Consider the following 11,702-nt stretch of genomic DNA (forward strand, 5'->3'; position numbering starts at 1 on the left):
ATTATATTTTCATTATGTTTGTGAACAATTCAAAGGAATTAGGGAGGAACAAATAGAAATTTAAAAAGAGGAGTGCAATAAAATCTTAAAGAAAGCACTTAAAAAATGTTGACAAGAATCATCATTTCCAGAATATTCTTTCAATACAAAATGTTGGGAGCTAATGTAAGGCAATATAAAAGGCAAAGAAGGGCTTTGAAGGAAGTGTTGTAATTCAGTAGCTTAACAGAAATGGCCAAATAAAATAATAAAAGAGAATTAATGTGGTTTGAAGCGAATATGGTATTCTGTTGTAATTGCCAATTAAACAGCTCAGTTCATCACTCTAATAATATTTGTGAATAGGGGCAAAGAGGAGTGTAAGCTACAATATCTGAGAATAAGGAATTACTATCATTATCAAATGATGAATGATTTAATAAATATTATACTCACATCAGCATAACTGAATCAAAGATGTCACCAGGGAGGGATACTAAGAAATAGGGATGCAGATGCATAATAGATTTCTCAGTGCACATCACATTGTTGAATAAAATATATTCATCTTTATTTCATTTTTAAATTGTATCTAAAGGGTACAAGGAGATGATTTTAAAAAGGTACACGGATGAATGAGGGAGGGCTTTAAAATCAGGAGGTGTTGTCACAGACGTATGCATATGTGTTTGTGTGTATAAAATATGAATGTGTTATGAATATAAATTTGCTGTATATAAAAAGATATAGAAATTTGGTCAATGTATATATATGATGTATATTATATTATAAGCTATGTATGTACAATTGTATGTGTTTGAGTCTATGTATGTACATAGATGTGTGCGTGGGTATATGTACATGTTGTGTTCAGCACATGTATATATGCATTTGTGGGTGTGTATGTGAATATATGTTTATATAATATGTGATATGATTTATTAATTGTACATATAGTATATTGAATTGTATATAGTTCCTACTCCTTTTTGGGCATGTCAATGTTTGTTAATGAAATAAACTTTGTAACATGCTTTTCATTTTATTATGCTTATTTGTCGCGCTAATTTAACTTTTTGTTTGAAATAAATTTGCATTCATTCATTCATTCATTCATTTATTAATTCATATTTTATTCTTATAGACGGAAGTAAAGTGGGTCCTGTTGTACATGCTCCGGTACAGCAGGTGGCGGTATGACGCTCGTAGCTGACAAGAAGGTGAAGCACAACAAGAAGAAGAAATCGATGTGCGTCATACAAAGCGGAGGCCGCGGCTCAGGCTGGCTGTCTCTCTACGGGAAGAAGCCATGTTGACCCAGCTCATAACAACATGTATTTAATAACGCTGTTGTGAATGTAGTGTCCAAGCGGGATTCATGTTTATATTCGGGCGGACGGTAAACTATCCCAAACATGTCGGCGGACGATTTTCAGTCGAAGTACGCCTCTGTCATGGAGAGCATGCTGAAGAGTGCTGTCGCAGAGACCACGAAACTTTTCGAAACTATGGTCGACGAGCTGAAGGCAGAAATAGCCAAAATGAAGAAGGAGAACGAGGAGCTCAAAGCAAGGTGCAGCCAGTTTGAGAGGACGAGAGACCAAGCGACTGTTCACATCAGAGAAAGTGAGCCTCCTCCGGGGCGAAGAGACACCTCTGAGAAACGTGACACGGCTGTTCAGTGTGGTGAGTTGTGATGCAGAGTTAAGGCACCATACGCTTACTAATCCTGTGTTAATGTCGGATACTGCTGTCTTATGATTTAGCCCAAATCATTAGTGTAGTCGTGGTGTATGTGATCCACACAGCAGCTCTTAAGTTACTGAAGTACCAGTGATATTAGCTTAGCTTAGCATAGTGTAGAGCGTGGGACCCAGATTGGGAGGGAAACCATACAATGCTGCCCTGGCTAACTGTAGGATAGAGGTTTGTTAACTGAGTGTTTCAACAACATTCAGGCTGTTATTAATGAGATAACAAAGACACAGAGGTGTTTAATACACTTAAGGTGAGGCACTCATCAGCAGTGTTTTTAATATATGATAGAATGATATTTAAAATCATAGGATAATGAGTGACTACTCAATAGGAGGTGACTTATGTACGTATATTACATTATACACTAACTGCCAATTAGTATACAACTTTATAAATATGCTGTCCTCGTTAACACTTGCAACAAGGCCTTCAGCAGACAATGTATTTTTCAGTTTGACAGCTAGCCTAAAATGATGTTCTCCAGCATTGCATCCTCCAAGGAACAGACAGTCTTTGAGGAAAATGTGTAATATTGTAGAAATACAAGAGAGAACCCAAAAATGCAAACAAATCAGTAAATATGTAAGCACTGGATAATTTATCTAACACATCAGTAAAGAAAAGATCACTGACATAGATCAATGTAAGCTGGTGCTTTCAAGTATGTAAATGAATGTAATAAAATTAGAAAATACGGTAAACATAATTTACACAAGCTCTGATGCTATAACTAGCAAACATGAAAGCATCTATGTGAGGCAGACAACAGCCCAGCCATCATCAAAGACAATATAATCAAACTTTAAATACCTTATAACTTACAGATGAAGCCGCTTTGATGGACTTTAATGGATGGATTACTTTGATTGCTGCACTGAGATGCTTCTTCTATGAACCCATGGGGGAACTTCCTGTTGTTGTGCACTTGAAATTTTACCTCACTTCCTCTTCGGTGCAGCTGTATGCACCACTAGATGGTACTAAAGTGCATGCAAAAAAACAAAATCACCATTTTCACTACAATAAACAAGATCCCTTGAATAAAAAGGGTGGCCACAGGTCCTCAAAAAGTCATAAAATGTCTTCAATAAAGGTTTTCTAATAAAAGGCATTAAAAAGTATGTCTTCAATTCAGATTCGATGGGTCTTAAACATTTTTGTTCATATAACTGCAAAAATAGTGTAGTAGTGCATTTTGTATTACATTTAAACCCTCGGCAGCAAGATAGCAATGTATTTATTAGCAGGTATCAAATAACTAAGTGCTTAAAATAAACATCCTTGCAAAATCGGAAACCGGTTTTACAGAACGTGTAATTACATTGTCACGTATGCACTGCGGCCCAAAAAAACTTGTTCCCATAAGCCACCATTGTGAAAGAAGTATCTGTTAAACGGTGGATACATTTTGTTGAGCATCACAACCCCTGCAAAATTACTTGTTTAACTGTCATAACTGGAGCCATTCAGTCCAATAACATTTGGAAAGTCTAGCAGAGCCGCATAATTAAATTATTTTAGCCAAAGCTAAACCGGAAGTATGCCAGCTCAGTTGGTGGAAGTCTCTTGTGCGCTCACTTCTAATGCACGTTCAGGCATGTCATACGTTCGCAGATGACAATAACCAATCAGAGAGCTTGTTAAATCGGCTAATTTGCAATGTTTTATCTCATTTTACCAGCTCAAGGACCAAAGTGTCATGGAAAGGCTAAATGGAGAGGCTAAAAGGAGAAACTAAATGAATAAGTAAATCGAATAGCTAATAGGAAAAGGAAAGAAATTGATTTTTAAATTCCATTATTTATTTATGAATTCTTTAGTGCATTTTTTAAATTCTATTATAATTCCTCTTTTTATTGCCCATTAAAATATCAAATAATTAATTACTTTGTACTTTAGTGTATTTATAAATAGATAAACACATTTGTAAGCTAATGTATTAATTAGGGCCGGGACTTTAACGTGTTAATTAAGATTAATTAATTACACAAAAATTAACGCGTTAAAAAAATTAACGCATTTTAATCGCACTTATTTTTGCACCGCGGAACGTTTCTCGCTGGATGAGTTTCAGGCATACTGATTATACTGGAGCACAATTATTTAACAAGTTAAAAAGCCGCCGACACTGGCGCCCTGGCAATAGCAACATAAGCAAGACAGCACCGCTGTCCAGCTGCTCTCTCAGGCCGGCCTTGAAAGTCGTCAGATCATGTCTGTGACTGGATACATGAGAGCAGCTAGGGACGGCGCTCTGATCCGCCCTGGCAACATATAGCAACATAAGCAAGACAGCTGGACTTTCAACGCGTTACACCAACCACAGCACGCTGTCCAGCTCCTCTCTCAGGCCGGCCTTGAAAGTGAAAGTGAAAGTTAAAACTTTACCGAGCAATCCTTGTCGCTGCTGTATCATTGTGGGTGATTATTTATTTATTTCACTCGTAAGGCCGTGTAATAGTCATTATTCAATGGTATACTTAAACCCATATGAAAAAAAATGCTTCTCACTGTTCTCAGGTCAAATACTTATATGCGATTAAAAATGCGATTAATTTCGATTAATTAATTACAAAACCTCTAATTAATCAGATTATTTTTTTTAATCGAGTCCCGGCCCTAGTATTAATGCCTTTTTTTATTGTACAATTAATTAAATGCTTTATTACTTTTTTCCGCGACACTTGTAGTCCTTCATATTTAATCGGTGTCAAAATTAACCGAAACTGACATCCCTATCTGGAACCGTGAATGCACATAAACTGGCTTGCATCGCCGGCAGCCATCCTTTTTCCCTCTGTTGGTATATGTCTACTCTATTGATTTTGTTTGTCCGCAGTATGTTTTATAAAGTCTTCCAAAAACACACCTTGCATTTTGGGTTGTTTTTTCACTCCTGAATCTGTCTTCACAAACATCAGCTTACGATTCAAAGAGTTAAAGACAACCTCAGTCTCTATTTGTATGCAGATGACACTCAGATTTACTTATATTTTGATTACAAAATTATAATGCAACCATGCATTCAACTCACTGGCTTTACTTAAAAGTAACGATGCTTAAATATCACCTGTTTTTGTGTGTTTATGTTTACAGACCTTGTTCCTCTTCGCACAATGCTGGTAGAGCAATGCCAACCATTGAGGCTCTCATCATTGCAAAACCAACGGCAACAATGCGGTTATGAGGAGGTGCATTATGCTTTGCAGGAGCACGATTATGAGAGCCATGGAGAGGGAAATTCTCAGATGGCATTTATACTTGTCAAACAGGAGGTGAGTGTTTATTTGGCAGCTAACAAATGTATTTTTCCATTTATGTCCTCTTGAAATTTAAGGTTTTGTAACCCCTCTACATTACCCTTATGATGACTCTTCTGTACAGTCTGTCTTGAAGCAAGAGGAAGTTGAGTCCACTGTGGCGTCCAGGCAAGTCTTGAGAGATAAAGCAGGTGGGTAATTAATTTTTTTATTTTTTTATTAAAGTTTGTTCTTTTGTAAGATTGAATCAAGCATACAAAATTTGGTAATGTTTACGTCTCACCAGTCTCATCTTTTTACTTCTTCTTACATTTACACTGTGATCTGTTTATCTTCCTAGATTCACCATGGGCCTCTCCTTGTGGAATTGAAAATGAAGGTCCTTTTATTAACACAGTATGCTCAACTAGAGAAACATCCTTGCCTCAAATACACAAAGAGACCCAAGTGGCCATGGAACTACCTATTTTGGTAACATATAGTGGTTCACAAGGAGCCCAGAACCAGCCTTCTGAACCAGAGCATTCATTAGTCATTTCACTCGCTGCAGTAAAAGATGACCTAGAAGAAGAGTCTGAGGTCAGTCAGAAGACGGCAGAAATTGGTAAACAGGGAGAACTCATGACACCCGAGCATCTGCAGGCATCAGTTGCCCCCCAACAAAGTCAAAGAGAGGGCGAAATGTCAATGAATGAACAAAGTGATGTTACTCTGCAACAAAATACAGATGTGCAATCTACACAGGACCAGTTGGCACAACCCATACCACTCAACAATGGAGAAGTATGTGATCAGTTAAAAAATAGTCTGGCAGACGTTGAGGCTAGTTCCCAGCCTGGCTTGCAGATACGACGTAGAAGAGGACGACCACCGAAGAAAGCAAAACGTGTGCAACAGCAAATGAAAGAAATACTTCAGTCATCGTCTTCTGATAGTCCAACAGAGCTACAAATGGAAAAATCCCCGTCTTCATCAGTTATCACTCCATCAAACCAGCAGAGAGCAGACACTTCTTTAGAAGATGTTGAGACCAGCAAGGTTGGTTCTCTGGCAGTTTCAGTAGTGTGCTCAAGTAGAAGATGTTCCTCTGAAAAGGAAAAATTATGTGAAACTCAGCAACTTTCAATGGACATGGAAGAGGGCACAATTCAGGCTCCATCCACTAAAGCTTCCTCTGCAGTTGAAACACTTAACACTCCACCAGCTGAGTCACCACAAGCACCACCAGTTCAGCCAAGTGAATGCTACACATCTGTAACTCTTCAGGATGCACTGCTATTAGTTGAGGCCATGAACCAGTCACCAACAGATAATACAAGCTCTCCTCTGCAAAGAAAAGCAGAACCAGCCCAAACCCAGTGTGCTCCTCAAACCAGTGAAGCTCAGGCCCACATTAATGATGTCACACCAAAACAAAATGCAGTCTCTCTATCTCCATTGCCCCCATCAACTGCTGCAGCTCAAACAACTGTGCAGCTCCATCCCCATTCTCTGATAACATCAGTAGCAACCACTTGTCGGGGTAAAGCATTACCTCATAAAATAATTATCGTGCCAAGACCAGCATTCTCATCAATGTCTCGTAAAATTGCAGAGCAGTCTCCAAACCAGCGTCCTGGTGATATATCAACAGTTATTACTGCACAAAATAAAAGTAAACTCCAAGGTTCTACAGCTGCAGGCTTACCTATTGGAACACCTTCTTCCTCTGCTACTCAGAAAACAATACATGTAACAACCAGCAAATTGCTTCCTGTTGTCACAAAGTCGACCAGCACCTCCCAAGGCCTGTATTCAGGGACTCTACTACCCCCAAAAATAAGTACTGCAATTCTAAGACAGGTGGCAGCAGCAGCATCAAGGAATCATCAGGCACAGATTCTGACAGCACAGCAGGATTTAGCCAAATCCGCTGCTCCTGTTATGATGTCAACGTCAAAGTTAATTTCTTCGACGCAGGAGTTGAGCGTTTCTGTGGATACACAAACCGCTTTAAATGATGTGACCACAATCTCGTTGCAAAAGAGGGATAATACATCTGACAACTTGAAAACTTTGACAACCCTGCAAACTAAGGAAAAACTCCCTGCTGTGGTCAGATTATCAAGGCTCCCATTTCCAATATCAACCAAAGAGTCGGTCTTTGTTTCAAGACTGCCTACAAGTGGATCAGCTGGCTCTCAGTCCATTTTGAAACAAGGTACCACACAAGAGAAACCATTATCGTTTGTCACATCAACACAACCATCAGAGACGCTTGTGCTATCTACTGACAACTGTCCCAATTTAAAAGAAACTTCTGTTGCTATGTCTGTATGTAACACTCGGATATCAGAAGAGCCAATTGATATCGAAGAAAAGATATCCTCTGAAAACTGCATTACTTTGGAGGAGTCACCTACCATAGCCATCAGCATGACTGACCCTTTAGCTGCATCTGGTACAGCTGGTGAACCGTCTTCTAATTTGGAAGATTGTGAGTTATCAATTGACCAACCAATAGGAGAGAAACAATCAGCTGCCTTTGTTGGTCTGACCTCCACCAAAACCAAGGACACATCTGACCCCCATTCACAGATGAGTAAGGCCCAGTTCCTGGCACATCTGGCAGTATCACCTGTTGCACAAGACCCCAAAGAGGTAATGGATTAGTAAACTATTCTCCGTCTCTTTAACAGTATGTTTGCAGTGCGGGGATAAAATAATATTTGCATTAGTTACTACACATTCAGACAGCCTATAGTGGCTACCCAGAGACAGAATAATCCATATATACTCACCTTTGTGATAGGAATGCAAATTAAGGTTTGTTGAAGCTGAAATGGAGTTTGGTTTTTATTGATGGTCATCATGTGCATGAGAGTTTTCATATTTAAGTGGAATTTCTGTATTCTGAGTATTGTGATTGTTCTGCATGTACATTATCTTAATATATTTTCCTTTTTGTTAAAGGCCTCCTCTGACTCTGTAGATGCCGAAGCTTCCCGTGCAGAGACCAGCATCAGTGACAAGAACAGGTTACAGCAAACTACCCTCATGGCCCAGCTCCGAAGTCACATCAAAACCCACTTGCAAGCTAAAAGAACTGATGTAAATCCAGAACCACTCACAGAAACGGCGAACTGCACTGTAAGCCCCAAGAAACTCCGATTAGAGAATGATCGTCTAAATGATAAAAACACAACTAGTGAACCTATTTCCCTTAGCCCAAAAAACCCAGGAGCAGTTGCAGATTTTACATCTCTAAAAACTACTACTACTACAACTACTGACCCTACTCCCATGAGTCGTAAGAAATCTGGACTATGTAAAGATGGTGTTAAACCATCTGTTAGTGAAACATCTGCCAGTCCTAGGAGCTCTAAGCCCAACAGTGAAGCAACTCCTGTGAGTCCAAGGAGGTCTGGTTTAGACAGAGATGGTGTAGTTTCCACAAATGAACGATCCACTTCTGTTAGTCCTAGGAGGTCCAGTTCAACTAAAGAAAATGCTACTCCTGAAAAGACCAAAAACGGTTTACTCACAAGGAGGACAAGTTCAACTAGAAGTGGTGCTAGCCCTAAAAATACAGTAACTGGTGTTAGCCCTAATACTAAAATCACCTCTCTAAGATCTAAGAGGACTAGTTCTAGTAGAGATGGTGTAACTGCTAAAAGGACTAAATCTACAGCAGTCAATCCGAGGATATCTGGTTTAAGTAAAAATTGTTCTTCCCCTAAAATGTCTACCAGCGAATCAACTTCTTTCTGCCGTAGAAGGTGCACCTTCGCTAAAGATGATGCTAGCACTAAACAGATTAAAGCAGAATCTAGTCCCTGTAGTCCTAGGAGTTGTAGTGCAACTGCAGATGGTGCTAGTACCAAAAACACCAAGAATGAATCCGATTCCCCAAGTGTTAGGTGGCCCAAATTGTCTAAAGATGGTAACAGTCCGAGAAAGACTAGGGAATCTACGTCTATTAAGAAATCCAGATTAATTCAAGATGGGGCCACTCTTAAAAAGAATTTAAGAGTGGTGAATGCGAAGAAGTTGGCTAATGCAGCAAAAGCCAAAACCATAGCCAAAATGAAAAATTCCAATCAGTCAAAATTGCAGAGTGGAGCTACAACAAGCCAGTTAGCAGAGAACCATGCTAGCTGTAAGGCTGTAAAAAGATGTAGAGCTAAAGCTGTGTGGACTCCTCCAAGACTGCAGGCCAGTAAAACACCCCCAGCAGGTGGAAAGAGGTCAGTGAATTCACCAGTAAAGAAAGAGATGGTATCTCCAAAATCCCAGGGTAATATACATGTTTACCCTCACAGTGTTTCTCTCCACCCCATACCCATCAAAGCACCACCTGTTGTATCGCCGTTACAGCCTTTATCAGTCATTGGTAGGCGTCTGCTCAAGAACCAGTGTGGGGAGTGTGGTCGCGTCCTCAGCAGCAGTGCTGCCCTGGAAAGCCACGTCAGTCTCCACACAGGACGGCGACCTTTCTCATGCACGCTCTGTGGGAAGCGCTTTGCAGACTCCAAGGGTCTTAAACGGCATGGCCGGGTGCACCGGAATGGTAGGATCCATGTCTGCCAGCAGTGCGGGAAGGGCTTTGTCTACCGATTTGGCCTCACGAAACACCTGCAGATGGTGCACAGCAGGATAAAACCTTTTGTCTGTCAGATCTGCAACAAGGGATGCTTCACAAAGCTAGATGTGGAAGCCCACATACGTATCCACACTGGAGAGAAACCATTCCATTGCAACCTTTGTGAAAAGAAATTCACAAGGAGGGTAGACCTGAATGTGCATTTGAGGTGGCATAATGGGGAGAAGAGACACTGGTGTCCATACTGTGGGAAAGGATTTTTAGACTTCAATAACATGAAAAGGCACAAGTATATCCACACAGGGGAGAAACCACATGCCTGCCCACACTGCCCCAAGCACTTCACACAGTCAGGCCACCTGAAAAAGCATGTCAAAAATGTACACAAAATCCAATGAGGTGGACATGAGATGACATCGTGTTCCACTGAGGAGGGTAGCGTTATCTATCTCTGAGAGATATAAAGTCTATAATGTCATTTTAGAATATTTGTTTTAGAAAGGGATGTTTGGTTTTTATTTGATGCAATGTGTCCTTAAAATACAGAGGATGGTATCTCTTCTTTAATGAGGAATAGTTTTAGGTTATACTGGAAGATGCACCTGTAAAGCTTTGTTTATATTGTAAAAATATAATTTTTTAAGATTAGGAAGGATTTTTGATTGTGCAGATAACTTATAATGTTGGATCTTATTTGATTCAAGAATTGAAGAGTTGCTCATAGTTGTATTTTGATGCTTTAAACAGAGCCAGAGTAGATGATTCACTGTGCCCCAAGTCTGTATGCTAAGACAAACCAATTCTTGGGACTCGATATTTAGTGCACAGCTATTAAAATGGTAACTTGGTAGTAAACAAATAAGCATAATGACAACAATGTCAAACTAATCTTTAAAAACAATGTAGTTCAGGGTACTTTGTGCTCTTCACAGGGTAGAAAGCAGTTGTAGATATTGTAACTCCAAGGTTAATCTTACACAAACCGCAAGTAGCCTTTATAATCGTGAAACGTCTATTTTGGAAATGGGATTTAGTGAAAATCTGCAGTAACGGTGTGAATTTGGAAAAGACAGTAAATGTATAAAAGTGGTTGATTTGTGAGTATCATTTAACTGTAAAAAGGTCATTGATTTCAACTATTTATACAATTTAAGTTTCATATAAATATTTCTGTCTAATGTTGCTTTTCTCTGTTGTTCATACAAAAAAGGCAGAAAGGGTTAATAATGCTGCTGCTCCTTAAAAATAATGATTGAGGATGCGTTCACATTGGACATAAAACAAGTTCTACTTTCAAGATTTTGACCATTGGAATGTCTTTGCAGTCTGTGTTTAAGCCCAGAAAAGGTAATGAATGTAAACTTAAGCACTGCTACACCGCAAGCATAACGTACGTGTTATTCACTTGTTTTTTACTCGCATCTGTGCAGCTGTTTGTGTTGCATAAACACTGGTGGCATGAGGTCGGCACCAAAGTGACTGCTGCAGTCAAGACACAGGGTTAAAGTGTTCAAAAAGCACTACAAAACTTACGTTGATATATTCTTAACTTGAGCATATATTTTGGCTTTAGTTATCATCTTGCACATATCTGTTCACGCATTACAATGTTTGCATTTGTGTCGCTTCATGTTTCGTGTAAATGCACTTAAAATGTGTCACTGTTCCACAAGTAATGGCGGCCTAGGGCACAGCCTAGCAGTCAGCTGTGTTGAGTAACGAAGGGAGCACATTTAAGTCCGACTTAAACTGATATTCAACATTTTCATATGTTGTTATTGCTCTGGTAAATCCTCATTTCTAATGAAAGACAGGTTTGAAGTGTGTTTACTACCTTTGAACAATTGAAACCTTGTTTAAGACACTGTACATATTCTAAATGTACATTGATTTTAATGCTGTCAAATGTAGATGTATATTTTCTTGCTCCTGTCAGTTTACAAAACGGGTAATAAATTAAAGTGATCAAACTAAAGCCCTTCTTCAGACTTTTTTTTGTCAGAAACAGGATACGTAGTTTTAGCAGGATTCATTGCTTGTCTATCTGTCTCCGGCTCAAGTACAAGCCTTTATAATAATGCTTGACTTTTAATTAAGACTGCAGCCAAGACAACCATTGGTTG

At 39.3% G+C, this 11,702-nt stretch overlaps 1 long non-coding RNA gene across 1 annotated transcript; it reads left to right on the plus strand.

The window, feature by feature from the left end:
• The first annotated feature begins 1,223 nt into the window (after window positions 1-1,223).
• Window positions 1,224-11,548, plus strand: LOC311273601. The gene is made up of 5 exons (XR_014624689.1): window positions 1,224-1,665; window positions 4,834-5,012; window positions 5,122-5,188; window positions 5,338-7,637; window positions 7,950-11,548. It is a non-coding gene; the product is annotated as an uncharacterized lncRNA (long non-coding RNA).
• Window positions 11,549-11,702: the final 154 nt, after the last annotated feature.

The sequence above is a fragment of the Pagrus pagrus genome (assembly GCF_965226575.1).
Source record: "Pagrus pagrus genome assembly, chromosome: 2".
Taxonomy (NCBI): domain Eukaryota; kingdom Metazoa; phylum Chordata; class Actinopteri; order Spariformes; family Sparidae; genus Pagrus; species Pagrus pagrus.